The 10,693-nt window shown below is 34.4% G+C and overlaps 1 pseudogene; it reads right to left on the reverse strand.

Annotated features, from left to right (window-relative positions):
• Positions 1-1,489: 1,489 nt before the first annotated feature.
• LOC101318051 (COP9 signalosome complex subunit 8 pseudogene) lies at positions 1,490-2,119 on the reverse strand (annotated as a pseudogene).
• Positions 2,120-10,693: the final 8,574 nt, after the last annotated feature.

Here is a 10,693-nt window from a genome sequence, read left to right on the forward strand (position 1 = left end):
CATTGTTTATGATGGGAGGCAGTTGTGCAATTTGGAGCAAGACACCCACAGGAATTAGGCACTTACTCTCCCATGGGGACTGGGAGATAAGAGAGGAAAATTATTTTTTTGAATGTCTGTGTTTTGAAGTGACAGCTCCCAGGTCCTTGAGGAGACAGCTCTGGATGGTAGAAGATGTATCAATACATCTCAAAAAAGCAGAGGAAGGATTTATAATTGCAAGCTTTCTCAGGCAAGCATTTTAAGGAGGGCTTGGGTCATTCTAGGGACATGGCCGTAAGCTCCTAGAAGTCATGTTAGAGCTGGGTAAAGTTTTTTAGTGCAGGGATTTGGATGACGTCATTTTATGCTGAGTATTTTTGCAGTTCTCAGTGCCAATGGAGCTGGGTGGAGAGGGTTAGAAGCAGCTTCACACAGAAAGGGCAAGACCTCTACCTTTCCTACTGGAACTTCTAACAGTGTTTTGTGTGTAAACACTACTCAATTTGTCGTTTGCCTCTGTTCAATATCCAGAGCACTAAAATGGTTATTTTTGACAATTTGGTCAAGTTATGTACTTGTTTTGTGGGGATAAGATTTGCCAGCCTTTTTACTCCACCATAGCCAAAATCCCACACTGGTTGCTTTCAATTCGGAATGAAAATGTTTTTGAGGGAGAAAAATATTGTGGCTAAGAGTCAATCTGATATACTAGCAAGAGCAATGGATTAAGGCTTAGAACATTCTTACCTCAAGTATGTTGTTAGTAAATCTGTAGCCTTGAGTAAATGACTTAATCTGTTCAAGGGCTCTGTTTTCTCTTGTGTAATAGTGACGCTATACATATATCTAAGATGTCTGTTGGAGAATTAAATATGAATTAGAGAATGAAAGTATCTAAAATTTCAAATTTCTTTTACTATAATCTATAAAACATCTCAAAATTTTGACTATATAAGCTTGGGAGTATTTTATTTTATTTTTAATTTTTTTTAAGCATTCAATTAAATATTTATTGAACAAATGCAGAATAAATGAACTAAGGGGTGGTTTTAACCTGAAGATACAATAAACAACTTCAAATATTCAGAGGCCTGTCACACAAAAAATGAAAGACTTGTTCAGTATTTCTCCAAAGGGCAGAACTTGACCCAAGGGATAAATATAAGCAACCAATAGGCTACAGGACAGTCATACAAAATGTGTCACTTAATAGCTTCTTTCCCAAACAATGCATTCCACACTTAGTTTCCCTTCTTCTGAAAGGAAATATTACAACTTAGTACTTCTCATGAATGTCTTTAATAAGTCACATTTCATGAACAACCATTCAGCATGTTTAAGGACAAAATATATATAATATACTTCATATTATATATATATTTTATCACATACTCAATAAGGAATGCTGAGGTGCTTAATTCATCCAATAAAATTGAAAATAAAAATTTTACATTTTTCTGTCAGTATTCAGGATTCTGAAGGTGGATTTTGAACTCAGAATGATAAGTCAGTTTTCTAGGAAAGCCACATAATCGGTGAGTCTGGCTAACTGTTGTTCATTGGGGATGGGTGGAACGGGGGCAGGCTCCGATAAGAGAATAAACCTGTTAAAGGAAACATCCAGGGTCCCTGAAACTGGCTTTTTGGTCATGACCATTCTTGTGGTGGAGTCGGCCTGCCATCATTGTTCTAGGCTACCTTTCACAGCCTCTTCCACGGGAAGTCCAACAAAGGCTGCAAAATCATCGGCGATGATGGAGGTATATGCTTGAGAGACCAGGGTGAAGGCTCGCCTCCGGGTGGCATCTCTAAGTGCCTCCATGATTGGCTGGACCGTCTCAGACCACGGGTGAGCGTTGATGGTGGTATAGATCCCGGGGACATCTCTCGGCCAGATTCTTTGTCCTACCGACCAAATTCCCCCAATTTCAGAATTTGCAGATTTTATAGCAGGTGGTATTCTTTTCCAAAGATATCGTGCATTATTCATGTCATTATAAAGCAGATGTAAAGCTAGAAGCTGATCATACACTGCGGGTGTAGCAATTCCTCATGGAGCCTCGAGCTCCTGGTTATCCCACTGATCCAGCAACTTTTTGAAACTAAAGAAACTTTCAGCCATCACCTCCACTGGCATTTTCCTGGCCAGTTCCGCTGCCGAACCTCCCCGCCGAGCCGGACCTGAGACTCAAGCTTGGGCATATTTTAAATAAAAGTCTGGAAAATAATTTATGCATAAGCATTTTGTATTGTTTACCTTGAAGTTATTCAACCAATTTTAATTCCACTATTTTCCATATTTCAAATTTGATTTTAGAATTTGAAGAATTTTTAGAATTTGAAGGCAAGAAATAAATTTATTATTAAGTTTATTTCTTCTTTTATTCTACAAATTATTAATTATTTGTTATTTGTCTTTTTCAATCTAAATAGCCTTGTCAAATTTGACCTTACTTTCCATCTGGGAAATAACTACAATCCTGCTTCAGTATTGCAAAATGTTTCATTACACCCCTTGAAGAAAAAGCGGGCTTAAGGGAAATTTTCACTCAAGTGTTACAGCAACTAAAGAGCTATGGCTGAATATAAATGATGTTAGAAATTTCCTTCCAGTGTTTTCTACCTGCCACGCTCTGATCTTGTAAAAGTAACTATTGCTCTTCATGACTTAATTTTCCCCTCCCTACAGTGAAGGTAAATAATGACTGCTCATATTGGTAACATTTAGAATTGGGAGGAAAATTAGTGATGTAAAACCTACAATTGTTAAGCTCCATTTAGCCTTAGGGGAATACAAATACATATTCTGATTTCTATTAAAACATCATTGGATAGTACACCTATACATAAAACTAATGACTGTAAAAAAAAATAAATATGGAAACTAACAACCACCTCTGAAAATTTATTTCATTTAGTCCAGATTGAAAGTAAGTCATTATAAACATAATATTTAACATCAGAAATATAAAATCCACATTTATTGTCACCTCTCCACAATCTTTCTCCACTTATTTCTAAAGTATCATATTCTAAACTTCTGAATAGTTTGGTTTCAGAGTACCTGAGATGTTCTCAAACACTATTCCTATCCATTCTTCAGCAGTTGTGTGTTTTTCTTTTGTTTAACAAATCAAACAAACAAAAACAGAAAAAATGAGGGGTCTAGTTTTTTTGTAGTTAGTGATTTTGGTAAAACTCTTCACGCATAAGACAGTCTTCTGTAGTGAGGGTTTTAGGAATTGAGTACAATTAGAAGGGCCACCATTCCAATTTTCTTCATGAACTTGAATTTTTTGATAGATTGCCATATGGTTCTAGTCTATCTCCAAATGTTAAATCGGTTATGGTAAAAATTTACAGAGTCTCATTTTCAGTGAACCCTCTGATAATTCAAGGAAAGCAAAAACAAAACAAAATACAAAACCTCTCTTTAGAGGAGCATATTAGCTCCCTAACAATAGAGTCATGTTACTTTGTAGACCTTGTTAGGCTAAGCTGGGGCCATATTTATCTAGACAATGGAAATGTTCTCACATCCATGTACATACTTCTCCTCCAAAAATATTACTTATAATAATAATTTCAAAATTATTACCATATTTTGGAATTTACTGTTTGTCTGCAGCCCTGATACGGTTGTCAGTAAACAGACAGCCTCAATAATTTTAGAAAATAAAGCCATAGATTGTTTTTCTCTGGAATACAAATCTTTAAGGATATTTCTATACTGCAAAATCAAGAAGTGATGCAAGCTGAAAGAGAAGGCACTTTGACTTGTTGACACCCTAAATTTTAACTCTGGTCTATGTTTTCATTTCCATATTTAGGAGGTCATTCCACAGGTGTTTATTCTTAATTAACTTAATCAAAATTGAAATTCATATTTAAAAACTGGCTCACAATAAGATTTTACACACTAAAATATCCATTTCATGGCAGCAATGACATAAAGTTTTATGCAAATAAACAAACAGGAGAACAAAATCTGCCCTTATGCTTCCCACTCTGACAATTGTTCAGATAATTCAAATTTTGCTCTTTGAGCATACTGAGCAATTATTTTCTTAAGTAGCAAACTGTATTACAAAGCTCTTGGGCCCACAAAATGGGTATTTTGAATTAGAAAACCAATGTTTTAACATAGCTGCCATTGATACAGCTTATGTCTTCTTTATTGCACTATCATCTTTGGAATTAAAAGAGAAGACATAACAATACAATGAAAGGGGAAAATGCCATTCATTTTCATGAAACTTTTTACATAATATTCAGCAAAACCCGTGTACAGTCACCCCTTACTTCTGGATATCATTAGAGGGGGACTTATCATCAAGTCCCCCTCCGCCTTATGGGAGAGCCTCCACTTTGGCCACTAAATGTTGGAGAAAAGAGGATTTCTGTCCTAAGCTATTCCTTATCTATAGTCTCCCAAAGCAATTTTGCTTATTATCAAGCTTTAGGTGATGATGATTAACAAATTTCTATCTCTGGGGCAGATGTGTTTTTGCCTAATTCAAATCTAATTTCAATTAGAATTGAATCCAAACTCTACCTTTAAGGTTTCTATGCTTTAGACTTTGCCAAACTTTCCAACTTATTTCATACCAATCTCTTCTTTCACTCCAGTTATTCTTTCTCTTCTTAGAATAGAATCAAATTCTCTCTCCCATGTCAGAACCGTTGTACTGACTTTGTCTTCTGCTACCAACACTTTTCCTGAGATCATTTTTATGGCTGGCCTTATATCCTAGTTTAAATGGTTTCCTTAAATAGTAGATTTCCTTGACAAACCCTGTGGTTTGCCGCTGGTGATCTCCATCACAAGACACTGTTTATTTCTACATAGTGCACACATGCACACAAAGTCACACACACAGAAGATCTAGAACTATGGATTGTTCTATTAGATACAAATGTTAAGCTCCATGTACAGGAATATTAACTCTCTCTTTTTCCATTTTATTACCAGTGCCTATCTTACAGTAGCTATTAAATATATATCTGATAACTGAATGAATGAATAAAAAATTTCATGATTGGATAAGCAAAGAATTCTTAATGTAAAGACAGAAACTGAGCAGAAAATTGAGTGTATTTCATAGAGAATGAATCAGTCTGGTTTGCAGCATAATGGATTTTATGTTAATTGGGGAAATACATGAAAATTATTGAAGAAAAGTTTGAAATCAAACCAGGAACTCAATAATAAAAATAAGAGATGTATATTTGGCACTTCTATTTACATAAAAGTGACAGTTGGTTGAAATGCTAAAAGTAGTTGAAACTGACAAAGGAGAGAAGCAGAAGAATGAATCCCATGCTTAGTGAAACTCATTTAGAAGGAATAGGAGTTTGAAGAGGAGTGAGGAAAGTAGGAGAGGAAGAAGAGAATACTAGTATTTTTATGGAATAGGTATGCTACTTTCACGAAATAATTTCCTGCTTTGCCCACATTAAATCCACCAACAATCACTGAGTGTTAATACCACTTTTGTCAGTACTAGTTAGTACATTTTTAAATGCTTCTTTTGTATCTCCTATCTTCTTTTTCTTATTCTTCATCTCTTTTGCTCCTTGTACCTTATTATAAATGGCTTTTAATTCACTAATCTCTTTTTAGCTGTTTCTGATCTAGTCTATACTTACTAGGTTAGCATATGTAAAACATTTAAAACAATGGTGGATGATAGTAAGCACAGCATAAACGTTTCTTTTACTATTGTATCATTTTTCATATAACTTCTCAATTGAGTAACTTTTTAAAATTTAAGATCTGAAAGTTTATACTTATGAGCTTTCTACTTGATTCCTTTTTATTCCTTGTTGCGTCTTTTTACTTAAGTTTTTTTTTTTTTTCCATATATGACGTTTCTTAACTTTCTGGCTTTATGTTATCTTTTATTTGTTTACTTAAACATACTATATGTATATATGTATATATCTCTATATATATATATATATCTTCTTCTACTTATTTCAACATTATAAGTGCCTTATTCCAACATTTTAAGCATACTTATTCTAAGGCACTGCTTTATTTTATTAGATTGTATGGGGAGAGAGCTAACAGTAGCCTTGGTATCAGTTCTCCTCTTCTCCTTTTATTGATAAAGCCATTAACTTAAGGAGGAACATTACTGTCCACCTAGAGACAAGATGTCTCAATATATGACAAATGACAATATGTCCTTTCAGTTAGAGATAGGTATGTAACTGAGTTTCGGTCAACAGAATGAAGTTAAAAGTGAAATAGATTTCTAGATCTTGTCCTTAAAACAGTACAGTCTGGAATCTAAATGTGGTGAGATGACCCAGTTTTGACCTATCAGAGAAGTGCAGACACCCTAGCGAAAGGGGGAAAACAAATGAAAGGAACCTGTGTCTCTGAATGACTGTGAGGGAGAGACACCAGCAGCTGGAATACTCATGTGTTATATGAAACAGAGATATACTTTTATACTATTTCAGTTACTGTCTTTTCGATCTTTTTTGTTATAGTAACTTCTTTACCACAATAAAATGGGATGTTTTTTACCTGAAAGAAGAATACCCAAGAAATATCTAAAATATTAATATATGCCATTGACATAGAGGGCAAGCACTGGATGGTAAAAAAAGACATACGGCAGGTTGGAAAGCTGGTAATTCTTGTTATGTTATGGAAATAATTAATTATGACATTGCCTCCAGTAATTTGGAAGTCAGACCACATGCCAGAGTGAAAGCGTGTATTAGCTCTAGAGGGAAGTGATTAGAAAGAGCCAGAATTTTCAGTTGGTTGCACCCTGCTATTATTACCAAACATTATGTAACAAAGATAAACTCAGTCAAAATTTGGAGGGGTTATGAGCAGAAATTGCAATATTTAGAACCTAAATCTTTGGGCTGTTTCAGAACTGGAAGATTCGATTGCTCATGTTCCTCTAAGTATTGTGTTCAGCACCTTTAACAAAAGCCTTCTATTAAAACTTATCTGCTAAATAAAGGGATCTACCTTGGTTCAAATATCAGATTCAGGGTATTGTTTTCCAAATAAGCTTATTATTTTACAGAGCAGAAAGATAGCCATCACTGCAAAAGAGGGATAAGAGGAAAGGGTGATAAGCCAAGCAGAGGCAACAGTAAAATGTAACCATCTTAGGGAGTGGTACTGTTAATGAGGTTAACAAGCCTCGATGGCCAAACCTATGCTTATTTTATCCCCAAAGCCAACTTCAGTCCCTCAAGTATTCTCTAGTAGGAAAGAGCCTCTGAAAACCACAGAGCCCCAACTGAGAGTGAACCAGTGTCAGCCACTGAGTAACAGGATGCAGAGAACCTGGGATTCTCAAGGAGTATGTGGCTTAATGGTCTTGCTAGCATGGGTCACTCACTTTGGGATTTAAAGTACTGAATGTTTTGATGCTCTTTATGATAGAAATGTAGGCTTTAAATTCACAACAATACTACATTTCAAACTCTATAACATTAAATCTGTGCACTGTCTTAGCATTTTACTTTCTGAAGTGATTTATCATTTGTCTCTTAGCTTCCTCTTTGTTGGAGGTATCCACAGGGAGTCTTAGGCGAGACTTTGCTTAAAGAGCCTTAATTGTGGATGGTTTCACTGTTAGTCAATGATTATACACCGGCTTTGAAAGATAATTTTATTGAAGTATACTTAATTTACAGTGTTGTATTAGTTTCAAGTGTATAGCAAAGTGATTCAGTTATACATATATATGTGTATATATATATATGTATATATATATGTATATACATATATATATATGTGTGTGTGTGTGTGTGTGTGTGCGTGTGTGTGTTCTTTTTCAGATTCTTTTCCCTTATAATTTATTACAAGATATTGAATACAGTTCCCTGCACTCTATAGTAGGTCCTAGTTGTTTATTTATTTTATATACAGTAGTGGATTATACACCAGTTTTTATATTTGTTTCTCAGTTCATGAGTTTTGCAACATGTAACACATTTTCAGATTCCATGCTAAGCTGTGCAGTCTTAGGCTTGAAAAGTTCTCTGTTGTAATCTATGTATCAACTTTAGACTGTTGGGAATAAATTTTTCAATTCCTGCCTATGGTTAATACAGTCTTTTCCTGACTCCTTTGTAGTGTAGGCAGCCACTTTCAAATCTCTACTATTCTTGTACCTGCAACGGGATACAGGTAATAAAATCCTAGAACTAGCATATGTAAGCTGCTGTGTCAGTCCTGTGAGATGTGTGGCTATCACTCCTGCTTACTAGTTTGTCTACATGTTTATTCTTTATTTCTAGGATGTGAACAGTTCCCTTTTATATGTTTGGGGTGGGAAGAGGATTTTTCAATCTACTTGCCCAACTTCTTGTCTAGGAGCTGAGATAGAAATATGAAATAAAAGTGAATGAGGAGAACAAAGAATAGTTTCAGATGTTCCAAATCTTTTAAAGAAATCCAAAGAAGTAAAGAGAAAGTAAGGATAAAATGCTATATTAGACAAAATAAGTATAAATAATTTTAAGAATATAAAAGACATGAGATCAATGGCAGGATCAATAAGAGAAAACTCACACTTTAACCACAGCTTGATGAAACCTTAATTCATCAAAGATAAAGTTGAAATGCTAAAATGTTTCAGAGGGGGAGGTAAATTACCATAAATGAAAGGGAAACAAAATGATATTAGAAATAATAGATGCAATAAGACACATGAAATAATATCTCCAAAGTGTTAAGAAAAAATAAGTTTTAACCTGAAGTTCATTAGCCACAGCAACTGTTCAAAAGTGAAGGTGAAATAAATATAACCTCAGGCATATAAAAATTCCAAAAATTGAGTAACCACAGACTTTAGCCTAAACAAATAGTAAAGAATGTGCTTCTTCAAGAAATTTTTTTAAAAAACCTGGAAAAATTAGTTAATGCAAGTATTACTAAGTCACACTGGTAAATTTTATTTATTAAGAATACAAACACACACACATACACTCACGTAATAATTTTATGACATTATTAACAAGTTAGAAATAATAGATTGTGGGAAAGGATAGTTTTGAAGTAAATAAAAGCCTGTTAAGATTCCTGCATTGTTTGAGAACGTGGAGAGACTGATTAATTCATAATTAATTATTAGTATGAGAAAAATAAAATGAATTCCCTATCTCAGACCATGAAAAAGTTTCCATATGAAAATGAAAGATAAAAATTATGAAAGGCATGAGGCTATATATCCTGGACCCACCTGATGCATCTCTGCCATAGATTCCATTTAGCTACCTGTCATGCTGATACCTGGCTTTACCTTTCAAACAGAACTTTGTTTAGTATTTTAATATTGTGGATTAAAAAAGTGCTGCCATGTGCTAACCAGATTGTAGGTGTTCTTGCTTTAGAAATCTAGACAGGAATCCTTGTGACTGTAGTGACAAGGCCTTGAGCTAAAGCCTGAGTTATCAGATCTAATGCTGGTTGCATTATGTTATAAGACAGGTAAGGATGACTAGCTCTGAGTTTTCAAGGACCTCTAATATCCTATGACAATTGTCATTGAAAACCAAAACCCTCTTCTTTCATTTTAAAAGCTATCACTGAACAAGAATAGAGCATTTGACTTTAAGACCTTAGGGTGTAATGCCAAAAGCCTACTATTTGGCTCTCTGTGAACATACTAGGCAGGAAAGCAGATATCCTTTTATTGAATGCTGTGTTTTTATCTGAAATAGAACTTCTCCAATGCCTATCATTTAATGCACTTTGGTTTGTACTAATTCAATGTAATGAAACCCCTCTGAGACTGTGACTGTGTCTATAAGAGTGTGGAAGAATCAAATTAGACCATAAAATTTGGCCCATTCAATTTGCATTAAAAGAGAAAAATGTGCTAAGCAAGACTTTCTGTTTCATGTTTTACAGGGCTGAGGCTTTGACATTTTTGGAAGGAGTAATTGGTAAAGCTCTCAGAGATAGTTACTTGAATATGATTAATTTAGTTTTTAAATCAATTCTGATAAAATACAATCAAAGTAAATAAAATAGAGGAAAAATAAGCTGACACTTTGGTCTTAAAACCTATTCAGTGACGGAGAAAACTAATCACCTTTCAGGTTATGAAGAGATAGTGTATTTGACATTGGTTGACCTTGAGGAATCATGTAAACTTGTCTTATGAGAGGTTGAAAATTATGATTTATTTTCACCACATGGTAACATCAATAATTTTTTTTCATGTTTGAGCATACATTTTATATCACATTTTCCCTTAATGAACATGTTTCTTGAAAAACTTTAAACTCTTTACATAGTGTCTGCCTATTATATATTAAGAAATTTGGGAAGCCAAGAAATAGTGAGGGTGTGAATTCCCCTGAGGGTATCAAAAAAAGCCTTATGAGGCTGTTGTTCGGGATTCATTGCTAATGGTGAATCTATCAGTTAATAATGGAGTTGAGAATAAGATATGTTTCTCCCCAAAGGAAAAGCTTTAACTACTAAACCAAAGAGTGTCTTTAAGTGCTCTGTGGTTAATTATTATCCTCTACTTGCCAGTACTTTGAAACATCATCCTCCAGGAAGAATACTCATGTAATCAGGATGCATATGTGAGAAGCTACTGAAATGTATTAAATTGTCCATTTCTTTCATTTCCAGCCAATTCTAAGTTTTTACTTATTATTTCAAAAAGGTGTGTAACATGCTAGGGAGTCAAAAAAAGTTATATTCTGGGAATAA

This window comes from Tursiops truncatus, chromosome 18, assembly GCF_011762595.2.
Source record: "Tursiops truncatus isolate mTurTru1 chromosome 18, mTurTru1.mat.Y, whole genome shotgun sequence".
Classification (NCBI taxonomy): domain Eukaryota; kingdom Metazoa; phylum Chordata; class Mammalia; order Artiodactyla; family Delphinidae; genus Tursiops; species Tursiops truncatus.